The following is a 12,297-nucleotide window of genomic DNA, read 5'->3' on the forward strand; positions in this document are numbered from 1 at the left end:
AGAGTAGTGGAATGAGTACCAGTATAACCCCCAAAAGAGCTGAGATTATATGTCTTAAAGAAGAAAAAAAAAATGGAGAGACCTTCAAGAGGGTCTCTCTACAGCCCAGGTGGTAACCTTTACTTCTGACCAGCTGGCTGCAGATTGGAGGTTCCCATGACCTCCTTCTGGGTTTCCACTAATTTGCCAGAGTCACTCACAGAACTCAGAGAAACATTTTACTTACCAGATCATGGGTTTATTATAACAGGTTATAACCCAGGAACAGCCAGACGGAAGAGATGCATAGGGCAAGGTGTGGGGAAAGGGCATGGAGCCTCCATGCCTCCTCAGAGCACACCACTCACCCCAAATCTCCATCTGTTTGTCAACCCAGAAGCTCTCCAAACTCATCCTTTGTTGCTTTCATGGAGGCTTCATGATGTAGGCATTGTTGATTAAATCCTTGGCCATTGGTGAATGAACTCAATCTCCAACCTCTCTCCCCCGCTGGAGGACAGGGAGTAGGACTGAAAGTTCCAACCCTCTAATCACAAGGTTGGCCTCACTGGCATCAGCCCCCATCCTTACCTGCTTTTACAAAGTGATCTCATTAACATAACAAAAGACAACTTTATCACTTTCAACACTTAAAAAATGTGAACTGTGGAGGAAAAACAAATATATGTGAGAAATATATTTTGGTCATCTGAATAACCAGTTACATATTTTTCTTACAAATCACAATATCATAATTTTATTCATAGCAATTCTCATCATCTGAAATTCTTATTTGTTTGTTTACATGTTCATTTCCTGCCTCCACCAATATGTAATCAATTCCAAGAGGGCAGGACTTACTACCCGACTTGCTTACTGCCTCAGCTTCTAATAGAGTGCCTGGTACATAAGTAAGCGCTCAATAAATATTTGTTGAATGATTGAATGAATTTCAAGCAATATTAAAGAGCTGGGGTGGGAGACCTTCAAGATGGCGGAGGAGTAAGACGTGGAGATCACCTTCTTCCCCACAAATACATCAGAAATACATCTACATATGGAACAACTCCTACAGAACACCTAGTGAACGCTGGCAGAAGACCTCAGAATTCCCAAAAGGCAAGAAACTCCCCACGTACCTGGGTAGGGCAAAAGAAAAAAGAAAAATCAGAGACAAAAGAATAGGGTCGGGACCTGAACCCCAGGGAGGAAGCTGTGAAGGAGGAAAGATTTCCACACACTAGGAAGCCCCTTCACCGGAGGAGATGGGGGTGGCAGGGGGGAAGCTTCAGAGCCACGGAGGAGAGCACAGCCACAGGGGTGCAGAGGACAAAAGCGGAGAGATTCCCGCACAGAGAATCTGTGGACACCAGAGACAGGCATGAAATGCTAAGGCTGCTGCAGCCACCAAGAAGCCTGTGTGCAAGCACAGGCTGCTATCCCCACCTCCCCTCCCGGGAGCCTGTGCAGCCCGCCACTGCCAGGGTCTCATGATCCAGGGACAACTTCCCCAGGAGAACACACGGCGTGCCTCAGGTTGTTGCAAAATCATGGTGGCCTCTGCTGCCGTAGGCTCGCCCTGCATTCTGTACCCCTCCTACGCCCCGGCCTGAGTGAGCCAGAGCCCCCTAATCAGCTGCTACTTTAACCCCGTCCTGTCTGGGTGAAGAACAGACACCCTCAGGTGACCTACATGCAGAGGCGGGGCCAAATACAAAGCTGAACCCCAGGAGCTGCGCGAACACAGAAGAGAAAGGGAAATCTCTCCTAGCAGCCTCAGGAGAAGTGGATTAAATTTCCACAATCAGCTTGATGCACTCTTGATCTCTGGAATACCTGAACAGACAATGAATCATCCCAAAATTGAGGGGTTAATTTTGGGAACAACTGTAGACTGGGGTTTGTTTTCTGCATCTAATTTGTTTCTGGTTTTATATTTCTCTTGTTTACTATTTAGAGTTCATAATCATTGGTAGATTTGTTTATTGATTTGGTTGCTCTCTTCCTCCTTTTATATATATATATATATTTTTTCCTTTTTCTGTTTTTGTGAGTGTGCATGTGTATGTTTCTTTGTGTGATTTTGTCTATATAGCTTTGCTTTTACCATTTGTCTTAGGATTCCATCTGTCCTTTTTTTTTTAAGTATTGGTTTTAGTGCTTGTTATCACTGATGGATTTGTTTTTTTGGTTTGGTTGCTCTCTTCTTTCTTTCTTTCTTTTTTTATTACTTTTTAATATTTAAAAAAGTTTTTTATTTTAATCACTTTCTTTTCTTTCTTTCTTACTTTCCTTCTCTTTCTTTTGTACTTTCCTTCTCTTTCTTTCTTTCTTCTTTCTTTCTTTCTCTTTCTTTCCTTTCTTTCTTACTTTCCTTCTCTTTCTTTTGTACTTTCCTTCTCTTTCTTTCTTTCTTCTTTCTTTCTTTCTCTTTCTTTCCTTTCTTTCTTACTTTCCTTCTCTTTCTTTTGTACTTTCCTTCTCTTTCTTTCTTGTTTCTTTCTTTCTCTTTCTTTCTTTCTTTCCTTTCTTTCTTCCTTCCTTTCCTCCTTCCTTTCTTTCTTTCTTTCTTTCTTTCTTTCTTTCCCTCTCTCCCTCCCTCCCTCTCTCTTTCTCTCTTTCTTTCTTTCCCCCTTTTTTCTGAGCCATGTGGCCGACAGGTTCTTGGTGCTCTGGCAAGGTGTCAGGACTGTGTTTCTGAGGTTGAGAGAACCGAGTTCAGGAAATTGGTCCACCACAGACCTCCCAGCTCCACATAATATCAAATGGCAAAAGCTCTCCCAGAGATCTCCGTCTCTACACTAAGATCCAGCTCCACTCAATGACCAGCAAACTACAGTGCTGTACACTCTATGCCAAAAAATTGGCAAGACAGGAACACAACCCCATCCATTAGCTGAGAGGCTGCCTAAAATCATAGTAAGTTCACAGACACCCCAAAATAAACCACTGGACTCCGTCCTGCCTACCAGAAAGACAAGATCCAGCCTCATCCACCAGAACACAGACACCAGTCTCCTCCACCAGGAAGCCTAAACAACCCAGTGAACAAACCTTAGCCACTGGGGGCAGACACCAAAAACAACGGGAATTACAAACCTGCCACCTGCAAAAAAGGAGACCCCAAACACAGTAAGTTAAGCAAAATGAGAAGACAGAGAAATATGCAGCAGATGATGGAGCAACGCAAAAACCCCCCAGACCAACCAAATGAGGATGAAATAGGCAGTCTACCTGAAAAAGAATTCATAGTAATGGTAGTAAAGATGATCCAAAATCTTGGAAATAGAATGGAGAAAATATAAGAAACGTTTAACAAGGAACTAGAAGAACTAAAGAGCAAACAAACAATGATGAACAACACAATAAATGAAATTAAAAATTCTCTGGAAGGAATCAATAGCAGAGTAACTGAGGCAGAAGAATGGATAAGTGACCTGGAAGGTAAAATAGTGGAAATAACCACTGCAGAGCAGAATAAAGAAAAAAGAATGAAAATAATTGTGGACGGTCTCAGAGACATCTGGGACAACATTAAATGCACCAACATTCAAATTATACGGGTTTCAGAAGAAGAAGAGAAAAAGAAAGGGACTGAGAAATTATTTGAAGAGATTATAGTTGAAAACTTCCTTAATATGGGAAAGGAAATAGTCAATCAACTCCAGGAAGTGCAGAGAGTCCCATACAGAATAAATGCAAGGAGATACATGCCAAGACATATATTAATCAAACTATCAGAAGTTAAACACAAAGAAAAAATATTAAAAGAAGAAAGGGAAAAACAACAAATAACATACAAGGGAATCCCCATAAGGTTAACAGCTGATCTTTCAGCAGAAACTCTGCAAGCCAGAAGGGAGTGGCAGGACATATTTAAAGTGATGAAAGGGGAAAAACCTACAACCAAGATTACTCTACCCAGCAAGGATCTCATTCAGATTTGATGGAATAATTAAAACCTTTACAGACAAGCAAAAGCTAAGAGAATTCAGCACCACCAAACCAGCTTTACAACAAATGCTAAAGGAACTTCTCTAGGTAGGAAACACGAGAAGGAAAAGACATACAATAACAAACCCAAAACAATTAAGAAAATGGTAATAGGAACATACATGTTGATAATTACCTTAAATGTAAATGGACTAAATGCTGCAACCAAAATATATAGAATGGCTGAATGATACGAAAACCACACCCATATATATGTTGTCTACAAGAGCCCCACTTCAGACCTAGGGACACATACAGACTGAAAGTAAGGGGATGGAAAAAGATATTCCATGCAAATGGAAATCAAAAGAAACCTCGAGTAGCTATACTTATATCAGACAAAATAGACTTTAAAATAAAGACTATTACAAGAGACAAAGAAGGACACTACATAATGATTAAGTGATCAATCCAAGAAGATACAAAAATTGTAAATATTTATGCACCCAAAATAGGAGCACTTCAATACATAAGGCAAATGCTAACAGTCATAAAAGGGGAAATTGACAGTTACACAATCATAGTAGGGGACTTTAACACCTCACTTTCACCAATGGACAGATCATCCAAAATGAAAATAAATAAGGAAAAACAAGCTTCAAATGATACATTAAACAAGATGGACTTAATTTATATTTACAGTACATTCCATCCAAAAACAACAGAATACACTTTCTTCTCAAGTGCTCATGGAACATTCTCCAGGATAGATCATATCTTGGATCACAGATCAAGCCTTGGTAAATTTAAGAAAATTGAAATCGTATCAAGTATCTTTTTGGACCACAATGTTATGAGACTAGATATCAATTACAGGAAAAAAATCTGTAAAATATACAAACACATAGAGGCTAAAACAATACAGCACTAAATACCCAAGAGATTACTGAAGAAATCAAATGGGAAATCAAAAAATACTTAGAAACAAATGATAATGAAAACACAACGACCCAAAACCTATGGGATGCAGCAAAAGCGTTCTTAGAGGGATGTTTAGAGCAATACAATCCTACCTCAAGAAACAAGAAACATCTCAAGTGAATAACCTAATCTTACACCTAAAGCAATTAGAGAAAGAAGAACAAAAAACCCCCGAAGTTAGCAGAAGGAATGAAATCATAAAGATCAGAAATAAATGAAAAAGAAATGAAGGAAACAATAGCAAAAACGAATAAAACTAATAGCTGGTTCTTTGAGAAGATAAACAAAATTGATAAACCATTAGCCAGACTCATCAAGAAAAAAAGGGAGAAGACTCAAATCAACAGAATTATAAATGAAAAAGGAGAAGTAACAACTGACACTGCAGAAATACGAAGGATCATGAAAGATTGCTACAAGCAACTCTATGCCAATAAAATGGACAACCTGGAGGAAATGGACAAATTCTTAGAAAAGAACAACCTTCCGAGACTGAACCAGGTAGAAATAGAAAATATAAACAGACCAATCCCAAGCACTGAAATTGAGACTGTGATTAAATATCTTCCAACAAACAAAAGCCCAGGACCAAATGGCTTCATAGGCAACTTATCAAACATTTAGAGAAGAGCTTACACCTATCCTTCTCAAACTCTTCCAAAATATAGCAGAGGGAGGAACACTCCCAAACTCATTCTACGAGGCCACCATCACCCTGACACCAAAACCAGACAAAGACGTCTCAAACAAAGAAAACTACAGGCCAATATCACTGATGAACATAGATGCAAAAATCCTCAACAAAATACTAGCAAACAGAATCCAACAGCACATTAAAAGGATCATACACCATGATCAAGTGGGGTTTATCCCAGGAATGCAAGTATACTTCAATATATGCAAAGCAATCAACATGAAACACCATATTAAATAATTGAAGGAGAAAAACCATATTACCATCTCAATAGATGCAGAAAAAGCTTTCAACGAAATTCAACACTCATTATGATAAAAACCCTCCAGAAAGTAGGCAAATAGGGAACTTACCTCAACATAATAAAGGCCATATAAGAAAAACTCACAGCCAACATCATTCTCAAGGGTGAAAAACTGAAACCATTTCCTCAAAGATCAGGAACAAGACAAGGTGGTCCACTCTCACCACCATTATTCAAAATTGTTTTGGAAGTTTTAGCCACAGCAATGAGAGACACAAAAGAAATCAAAGGAATCCAAATCAGAAAAGAAGAAGTAAAGCTGTCACTGTTTGCAGATGGCATGATACTATACATAGATAATCGTAAAGACTCTACCAGAAAACTACTAGAGCTAATCAATGAATCTGGTAAAGTAGTAGGATACAAAATGAATGCACAGAAATCTCTTGCATTCCTATACACTAATGATGAAAAAATCTGAAAGAGAAATTAAGGAAACACTCCTATTTACCATTGCAACAAAAAAGAATAAAATACCTAGGAATAAACCTACACAAGGAGACAAAAGACCTGTACGCAGAAAACTATAAGATACTGATGAAAGAAATTAAAGGTGATACAAACAGATGGAGAGATTTACCAGGTTCTTTGATTTTAAGAATCAACATCGTGAAAATGACTATACTACCCAAAGCAATCTACAGATTCAATGCAATCCCTATCAAACTACCAATGGCATTTTTGACAGAACCAGAACAAAAAATTTCACAATGTGTATGGAAACACTAAAGACCCCAAAGAGCCAAAACAATCTTGAGAAACAAAAACGGAGCTGGAGGAATCAGGCTCTCAGACTTCAGACTATACTACAAGGTTACAGTAATCAAGACAGCATGGTACTGGCACAAAGACAGAAATATAGATCAATGGAAGAGGATTGAAAGCCCAGAGATAAACCCATGCACATATGGTCACCTGCTTTTTGATAAAGGAGGCCAGAATATACAATGGAGAAAAGACAGCCTCTTCAATAAGTGGTGCTGGGAAAACTGGACAGCTACATGTAAAAGAATGAAATTAGAACACTCCCAAACACCATACGAAAAAATAAACTCGAAATGGATTAAAGACCTAAATGTAAGGCCAGACACTATAAAACTCTTAGAGGAAGACATAGGCAGAACACTCTATGACATACATCACAGCAATATCCTTTTTGACCCACCTCCTAGAGAAAGGGAAATAAAACCAAAAATAAACAAATGGGACCTAGTGAAACTTAAAAGCTTTTGCACAGCAAAGGAAACCATAAAGAAGACAAAATGACAACCCTCAGAATGGGAGAATATATTTGCATATGAAGCAACTGACAAAGGATTAATCTCCAAAATTTACAAGCAGCTCATGCAGCTTAATATCAAAAAAACAAACAACCGAATCCAAAAATGGGCAGAAGACCTAAATAGACATTTCTCCAAAGAAGATATACAGACAGCCAACAAACACATGAAAGAATGCTCAACATCATTAATCATTAGAGAAATGCAAATCAAAATTACAATGAGGCATCACCTCACACTAGTCAGAATGGTAGCCATCTACAAAAAATCTACAACCAATAAATGTTGGAGAGGGTGTGGAGAAAAGGGAATCCTCTTGCACTGTTGGTGGGAATGCAAATTGATACAGCCACTATGGAGAACAGTATGGAGGTTTGTTAAAAAACTAAAAATAGAACTACCATATGACCCAGCAATACCACTACTGGGCATATACCTAGAGAAAACCATAATTCAAAAAGTGTCATGTACCACAATATTCACTGCAGCTCTATTTACAGTAGCAAGGACATGGAAGCAACCTAAGTGCCCACTGACAGGTGAATGGATAAAGAAGATGTGGTGCATATATACAATGGAATATTACTCATCCATAAAATGAAATGAAAATTAGTTATCTGTAGTGAGGTGGACGGACCTAGAGACTGTCATACAGAGTGAAGTAAGTCAGAAAAAGAAAAATAAATACTGTATGCTAACACATATATATGGGATCTAAAAAAAAAATGGTTCTGAAGAACATAGGGGCAGGACAGGAATAAAGACGCAGATGTAGAGAACGGACTTGAGGATACGGGGAGGGGGAAGGGTAAGCTGGGACAAAGTGACAGAGTGGTATGGACATATATACACTACCAAATGTAAAATAGATAGCTAGTGGAAAAGAGCCACATAGCACAGGGAGATTAGCTTAGTGCTTTGTGACCACCTAGAGGGGTGGGATAGGGAGAGTGGGTGGGAGACCCAAGAGGGAGGAGATATGGGGATATATGTATAGCTGATTCACTTTGTTATAAAGCAGAAACTAACACACCATTGTAAAGTAATCATACTCCAATAAAGATGTTAAAAAAACCTTATAAAATAATGGAAAGAAAAAAAATGTAGGGAGATTTGGTTAATCTTTAAGATATTACTGGATAATGTAGGACTGATAGTGGGTGGTATTTTCTGTTCCTATTAAGGGAAGAAGAAGTGTAAATAAGCTTTATTATCAACCAAAATGATTACATTTAAAAGAATCTCTTAACTCAAAGGTTAGTGAAACCCTAGACAATATTAATATATCAAACCCTCCAGGATATCTTCTGGTGAATTCTGACACAAACATTTAAGGAAACAAACTTACTTTTTGGTCACAGTCCCATTTCATATTCTATAGTCTCTGAGATAGTGTGTTACCATGTAGCTTTTTAATTTAGCCATGTTATATAGAGAGTCAGCCTTCATCTAAGGTGAGGAATGTCATATAGGTAAACTAACCATGACATCCAGCTAACTCTTTGCATCCAGCTTACCACAGCATAATTCAGAAAAGTGAATTTTATAAATCCAATCACTTTCTTTCTCAGGCTAGTCAGCCAATTCTTAGCCTGGGTTCTCAGGGTTACTGCATCTTGTTATACTCTAGATATAATTCCAGTCTCTAATGACAACAGAGCCCCAAGTTACATGTTCTCAAGTTTCATACCTGAAAATCTTTTAACAAGTCTCCCTCAAATCAATTTTCTTACTTAAATTGTCCACGGCAGTCATTATCTGCCTACTTACCTGTACAGATTATTAGTATATTCATTCACTCTTTTTCTTTTGTGTTCTGTTTCTGGTCTGGCTCATTATAAAATTCATATTTAGAATCCCAAATTTTCATCAGTATGTTTTAGCTAACTCAATGGACAGGAGAGCAATTCACAACTAATGGGGAAGTAGGAAAATCCATCAAAGTGGTTGGCATTCTCAAGTCTCCATCTTTTTCCCAACTTTATCTCAGGCCCTCATGTTACTCCACTTAGTCTCCACGACTTTATTACTTATTCACTCAAATATATATGTTCAACTTATACTTACCTCCCGAGTTCCTGATTTAAACAATGAACTGAATATTTCAACTTGTACTACATTTCAAATCAAACTTGTCCAAATTTGAATGATTCATCTCCATCCTCTCCTCTAGTATTTACTTCACCTTCTGTGTTTTCTATCTAAGTGAATGTCACAGACTTCTCAACTCAGTTCTCTAAATCATAAACTTGGTGGTCATCTTGAATTCCTTTTTTGTCTTTTGCCCACGTTTATTAAAAAAATCACCAAGTTCTATCAATTATACTTCCTTAATTGTTTTCAAATACATTCTCTTCTCCCCATCCTCAGCATTATCATTTTAAATCATTATTACAGTCTTTTACCAGGACTCCCTGTTCCTGATTTATCTATATCTGCATCCATTCTTGTCCTGATACATTTCATTCATTCATTCATTCAACAAAAACTTCCCAGCGGCCTACTACATGCCTAGCTCTGCTCTTGGTTCTGGACCCTACTTTGTATTCAGTGTGATATCACTAAAATGCACATTAATCATGTTATTCTCTTATTTAAAATCATTTGATTTAATTACAGTCCTTGGAATAAAATCCCAGCTCCGTAGTACAGTTTACTGGAGTATCCACATCATGGCCCCCTGTGTAGCTTGTCACTGTCATTTCTTGCCACTCCCCCTACCCCCATTTCCACTTTATTTTCCAGTGATATTCAGCCATTTGCAATTACTCCACTGCTCCATGCTCCTGTTCACCTCTTGGCATAGGTTTTAGTTTCTCTCTCTGCTTGAAATCCCCATTTCCTTCACTTCAATGCTTAACTCACAATTGTTCTTCAAAACTCACTGCTGGTGTTTTCTCCTCTGAGAAGCTTTTTTTGACCCTGTCTGACTGCCCTACCTGATGTAAGTGCTTCTCTCCTACTTGTTCCCATATATCCTGTACTTACCTCTGACATAGCCCATACTATTTGTATTTGTCAGTTTACATGTCTACAGGTTTCCCTAGACAGTGAACACCTTAAGGGAACATGCTTTATTTGTTTTAGCCTCTCTGGTAGATGCTTAACAAATATTTGTTAATTGAATTTTTGGATAGTTAGAAAGATGTCTATAAAAGGATATCGTGAATATATATTCACTGTTTAAAAGGAAATATACTATTTTCAGGGATAGTTTGAGGTCAGTGGGAGAAATGAGCAAAAGTAGATGAAGGAAGTGAAGCCATTTAAGATCACTTATCTGTTTTAATTAAAAAGAAAGTCACAACTTTCCTGTGAAAGAAGTAGAAGAGACAAGGAGAGGGCACTAAGAAAGTAATTTATGCCCTATTTTCACTGAAGTCTGAAGCAATCAGAAAATGCAAGCTATGGGTGCTGTAATAGCCTGAAGGGGAGATGGTATTGATCTTGTTATTGCTTCATATATATTGAGAATGAAGGTGAGTGATTAAGTTATGAGGGAGAAGAAATAACTTTACCCAGGTTTTGATAGGTAGGGCTGGGTGCTCCCCAGAAACCAGATTATAGTTTTCCGCTATATTAAGTTAGCAGTGCTGAGCATAGTGCACCTGTTTTCCACTTCTTGCCTTGCCTAACAATTTGCTTTTTACATTCTGGAGACTGCATTCCATAGAAGCACCTGATTAAGTGAGCAATGAACAAAATTAGATAATGATACAGCATCTAAATGAGTCAGTAAGACTTCAACCAAGCCATAGGTCTAAACCTGAGGAAAACTGTTTGCAACAACCCATGTTTATGAGGAAATGGGGAGGGGTAGGAAGCATAATGTAATCAGTGTTCAATGTGACTGTGTTGGTTCAGACAGGAAAACCTTACTAAGGTTGTCAGAAATTTAATCAAACTTGGCATGAAGTCAATGCACCATCTTGATTCTACTCAGCTGATTCTGTAGAACCACGAAACATGGAGCTGAAATAAGCCTCTGACATAGCCTGGTCCAGTTCTCTCATTTTATAGGTGAGAAACCACAGCCTAAAGGTTTAAGAAAGTGTTTACTTGAAAATTGCTTTGCATGCCCTCCTTCAATGGTCGGATTAACAAAAATTAACTCCTTACAGTTCAAATGCTCTAATCTTAGTTCAGGCAGTTAGGGTAGCACAATTCACAAAACCTCTTGGGTTAAGAATCACTGATTTCTCTGCTCACACCACAATGGCTACATTTCCAAGCTGCCTAAAAGAAGAAGAACATGGCTGAGATTATTTTCAATAGTTGCATGATGATTTCTGACCCCAATGCATTTTCTTTGGAAATTTCAGCTGTCTCTTAGAAGGTCTGTAAAAGGTATTGGTTGCCCTGGATATTTTATTTCACTGTGATCTTCACAGATTCATATAGTTATCTGACAAACTCCTTTTTTTCAGCTATTCTTTCCATGTAACAAAGGCTAACTAGGTTAAAACAGTTAGAGGTAAAGACTCCCTCAAAGACATGAAAGTTTACCAGATATATTTAACATACTGATTTGTATACACATATGTACACACACACAGAGCCTCACTATTTAGTCTAGCATTAATCTTTAATATATGTAAATATATGGTGATAATTACAGGAAACTAGCCATGTTTGACTTCTCTTCCTGTGAGTTTTACTTCACTTCCTGCGGGTGATATACTCACAGGTGATTGAGAAACAAAGGCTCTCTTCTTAATCTTCTTCTCCTTTTTCAAAATATAGTCCTGGGAGGAGGATCCAGGCTAATCCTTTTTTGACTGGAGGGCCCAGTGTCTAGAGTTAGTGGGACATACAGAGCTCATCCTCGCTGGCAATGAGTTTTAGGGAGTGACTCAAGCCAGAAAAGGCAATTTGGACTTCAAATTCTGCTGTCTGTCCAGGTAGTGTTCTTTCTGCTGAATCCAGAGAATTCTTGCCAATTTGGACACTCACAGATTGTAGTGTGGATTCCTGCCCAGGAAAGTTGGATGGCTACCAACTCCTCCTTCACAGAGAACCATCCTACACCCTCTTGGTCATGAGTCACACACACACACAAATGAAGTTTGAAAAGAAGTTTAACATGAGGGAAAGTAGCTCTGGGAAAACGTAACAATGGCATGCAT

The sequence above is a fragment of the Mesoplodon mirus genome (genome assembly GCF_964341445.2).
Source record: "Mesoplodon mirus genome assembly, chromosome: 6".
In the NCBI taxonomy this organism is placed as follows: domain Eukaryota; kingdom Metazoa; phylum Chordata; class Mammalia; order Artiodactyla; family Ziphiidae; genus Mesoplodon; species Mesoplodon mirus.